Source organism: Limulus polyphemus, unplaced genomic scaffold, assembly GCF_000517525.1.
Source record: "Limulus polyphemus unplaced genomic scaffold, Limulus_polyphemus-2.1.2 Scaffold2227, whole genome shotgun sequence".
Taxonomy (NCBI): Eukaryota; Metazoa; Arthropoda; class Merostomata; order Xiphosura; family Limulidae; genus Limulus; species Limulus polyphemus.
The window spans coordinates 52268-56944 of NW_013667837.1; the positions used below are offsets into that span (position 1 = coordinate 52268).

Consider the following 4677-nt stretch of genomic DNA (forward strand, 5'->3'; position numbering starts at 1 on the left):
CGGTTTTCTTCTTTGGGGGTTCACCTTCCTGTTGTGGTTGTTTAGATTTTGCATATCAATTTGTTTCACTAACAATAACATTTAAAGTTTCAAATGTAAGCAGAAGTTTAAACAAATCAACAGCTGTATTAGTAGAGGTTACCCGTTGGGACACAGGTTCGCCTCTCCTGAACGGAAGTACATGGGTAGGTTCTTCTTTGGTGATTTGCAGGTCCAAGTGTCAATACAGGTGAGAGACCTCTAATGCTGGGAAGGAGCAATCCTAGTAGATACTGTAGCTCTACCCCTTCCTCTACCCCCTCTTTGTCCTGCCTCTTCTCTGTGGTGGTGGTGTAGATTGCCTTGATGTACCTGGCCTGGGTGATTCCACATCCTCATCTGATGACGATCTTTCACCAACTATTTCCTGATCTGTCAATAAGACAGAATCAAGAAGAGCTGGCTCTAGATTTGGTTGCCATCTGGTTTTATAGATAGATTCTGTCAGAGGCATTGACACATTAGCAGAAACTTCATCAATTTCAGACTCCTCTGACAGAATGCCTTCTTCGTCAGATGAGAAGGACACATTTAGAAGAAACTTTATCTCTTCTTCACTGAGTTTTTCCCCTCAGCTCTTTTGCTTTATTTTTTAATGTGTCCATTTCTAGAAGAAAAAAAACAACATTAAATGTATATTACATGTATCCTCTGTTGTGTATTAATACATATATTATATACATAGTGTATTCTCTGATGTGTATAGTTGTTTTACATGTGTATATATGTAATCTGTGAGTGTGATGTGTATCACAGATTTCAGAAGGAGTACATGATGTGCTAATATACAGAAACAAGTACACTGGATTTTATCAACTAATATATATTGAAATTATTGAACAGATGTATATGTACTAAAAATTATGATTACTTACTTTGAAGTAACTACCAAAAACGTTTTGCACACTCCGATCACCAGTTTGAAGAATGCAAAATAGTTGTAAAAGAAGACTTTCAAAACCAAAACTAAAACGGTGTAGTAGATGGCAGTGGAACCTTAGTTTCTATTGGTTGGCAAATAAGTGTGGTGAAAATGAGAGAGTAATATCATTTATAAAAATGTGCCCAAATAACACCTTCATATACTTATGCTGCAAAATTCCACATACATCAAATGGGTGACCATAGTACCGAAACACCTGCTATGTAATTGGATAAGCCCGGCTTAGAACCTACAATGTTAACTGGATTAGCTCAACTCTGAACCATAGGATAAATGTTTTTACACATTCTAATTGCAATCTTATTACCCCTGGGAAATTCCTGTTGAAAGTGTTGTAGGAACTATAAACTGTTATATCCCATATTGTGTTCTCAGAGCAAGGGGAATGTCACCTCATTGAATACGAGTGTATTTTTGCACTCAAGGGTTTTGTATTATGGTTGTACATAAACAGTCTTATAACATGGGCGGTGATTTATTGCTTTTTTGTCAGCAGGTTTGCAATTTGTTAGTGACAGTAAGATAAACACAGAAAATATATGGGATATGTTTAGCAGTTCAAACTGTCAGGGGAAGAACTTTGAAACTTCATGATCAATAATGAAGAAAAAGGAAACGGCTGCTCATTATATTTCTGATTTTACTATTTTTTCTTTTCATTCTACTTGAATGAGTTGTCTACAGGCTGAAGAATCAAATAATAAATGTAATAACAGGTAAAATATAACGTTTTATTGAGAAAAAAAAGGTATATATGTATTTAGGAGGTTTCAGTGGTTGTGCAAATGAAATTCAAGATTTTTGAAACAAAGAAAAGTATTTCAAATCTTAAAATGAAAATCATTTTACACTCAGACTAGTTGAAAAAGAATCAATATTTTCAGGACAAGTATAAGTAAAAATACTGTATTAAAAAATCAGATTTTTTTTTCTGCAAAAGGCTTCTAATGTTTACTATAAGTCTACAAAATTTTGTAAAGATACACTTAAAATATTAAAAGTTATAGCATGAAAACTATAACAAGCATAAAATGGTTATGAGGTCGGTCCCAGGGACCAAGCCCATGTCGAAAGAGTTAAAGTATGAATTTGGTCTATTATTCATTGCAAGATAATATGCAATCCATATACACTATACTACCAAAAGTCATGGGACACACCTCTGATTGTAGAAAATGGGTGTGACAAGAAATATGCAAATAGTTTGGCCTGTAAAGGTCATCGTCAGTTTGCTTGGAAGTCATTTCGAACTTGTACACTGAACAATGAGTACATGGAAAGAGCTAACAGTTTCATAGGGGAAGGATAGTTGGATGTCATATGGGAAAAATATCTGTACATGCTATAGCACAACAATTAAACATTCTTAGGCCAACAATTGGCAATGTAATGAAGAAATGGAACTCCACAGGTGACAATGAGCCTAAGAAATAACCAGGTAGGTGTAAAATACTAACTGACAGGAGCCAACGCGCCTTGAGAAGGCTGGTTATCTCATCTCGCCGTCAGACCCTAGAGAATCTGTGTTTGGAGATGCAAGCAGCCACAGGCAATTTTATATGTGTTTCCAGGACACGACGAGAGTTGCATGCCATGAATTTTCACTGAAGAGCTGCAGCCCACAAGCCGTTTATAACAAAAACAAATGCACACTGTCGATTGGCATGAGGCAAGGTATTCTGAACTTGGACCGTGGATCAGTGGAAATCTGTCCTGTGGAGTGACAATTCATGCTACATGTTCTTCCACTCTGATGGATGTATTTGGGTATGGTGGATGCCTGGAGAATGCTTATGAATGTGTTGTCCCAACAGTAAAGTTTGGAGGTGGCGGTATCGTGATCTGAACAATTCCATGTGACCTACATTGTGGCAGTTTTATGGTACCAGCCTTTACATCTTCCAACATGATAATGCTCCATGAACTGGAATGCAAAATTAGGGCAAGGCCAAGATGGCCCTCTTCAATAGTGGAGCTTACTAATGCTTTAAAGGAGGAGTGGAGCACAATACTACCAGCTTTCTACCAGAAGTTAGCACATAGTTTTCCACGACACATTGAAGCAGTCATTAAGGCCAAAGACAGGCCAACATGCTATTAATGTCTTGGGATAAAGACATGTTTTATTCATAACTACCCGTATCCCATAACTTTTGGTAGGATAGAGTAGTTGGCAAGAAGGTATCCTTTTCGTTACTAAATACATTAGTGATGGGTTGCTTTGTACTTGGCTGCTTTTCTTGGGTTTCTGTAGCAACAACATGTACTTGATCTTTTGTATGGCTATGTTTCATCAGATTATCTTTCAGGAAATCTTAACAGCTTTTTGTAAAGGCACTGCTTTTATTTGCTGCAATGCAATAACGAAAGATAATCTCAGAATTTTCAGCACTGTAGACCACCTATGGAAATAGTTTTCCATAATGACTTAAACTTTGTCATATTTTTTCTTGTTAATTTATCTGATGCATTTGAACTTTCTTTTTTTCTTTTCTTTTCTTTTTTTGCCTGGCATTTTATTGCTCTTTCTAAATCCACAATTTCATCTCCTTTATGTTTTTAAACTGTTGGAATTTTATTCTTGCCTTTTTTTTGGAAAATTTTTTTTGTTTCTGTGATATTTTTTCAGTGTGATGTTCACTGATTTTTCACTATTGTGCATGTCTTTCCTAGTGAGAAAGAAGAAGAGGTAGAACTCTAAGGAATGCAGGAAGTGACATCTTAAAATGTTCCATAGAAAATTAGTGATCACTTTGATATGACACTTTGTCTGTACTTCTTTCACATTAACCAGTTCTTCTTAAACTACAAATAGACACGATTTAAATTAATATCTTGAACAAATATTAGCATGCAAACATAAACAACCATTACTTATGATTCCCCTGTTCTTCACATATAAAAGACATTTGTAATAAACAAGAGTGATGAGCAACAGTGAAAACACTGCTTCACCTTGTTGCAGGTTTTGTACTACATTGCCTATCTGGTACATTTCTATGTACAGCAATTTAGGAATAAAACTGCAACTTAATACTATTTTGTTATACCTGAAGATGTATAAAAAGAGTGGTTCAAAAAATGTTTTAAAGAAACTCAGAACAAGCTGAAAATAGGAATATTTGTTTCATATGAGACTAGGTAAATTAATCAGATAGCAAATTCCACTAATTGCCAATCTTTACTGTAAAACACAGGATTTGACCTTACTTACAGTTTATAATGTGATTGAGCTGTCATAAATAACAATATTGCAATCAGTACTTCTAGATACACCTAATCTAGTTATTACTTTTTTTTATAACGGATATTTTCACTTTACTAACATCTAGTTTTGAGACTGTTAATTGTACATAAGACCCAGGAATCTCTGAAATGATAGCCATGATGCTATAGTTCATAAGTCATTTAGCCATTAGATTAAAATTATTTGTCCACATAATCTACTGGAAGGCATCACAACCTATACCTGTAGTTGAGCAAAATATTGTTTTTGTAAATTCATTACAACTTTGTTGATCTCCTGTTAACTACCACTATATTTTTATGTAGTTTTTAAAATTTGGACTTGGCTATACATGTAGAATATTGTATACACTATGATCTTGGCAAGGTTATATATAAGATTTCAATTAAATTAACGATATATATATATATATATATATATATATAGTGTGTGTGTGTGTGTGTGTGTG

The 4677-nt window shown here is 34.7% G+C and overlaps 1 protein-coding gene across 3 annotated transcripts in view; it reads left to right on the forward strand.

Annotated features, from left to right (window-relative positions):
• The window catches only part of LOC111087498 (uncharacterized protein CXorf57-like), a 155264-nt gene that overhangs the window by 15386 nt on the left and 135201 nt on the right, over nucleotides 1–4677 (forward strand). The gene's annotated exons all lie outside the window — the stretch shown is intronic.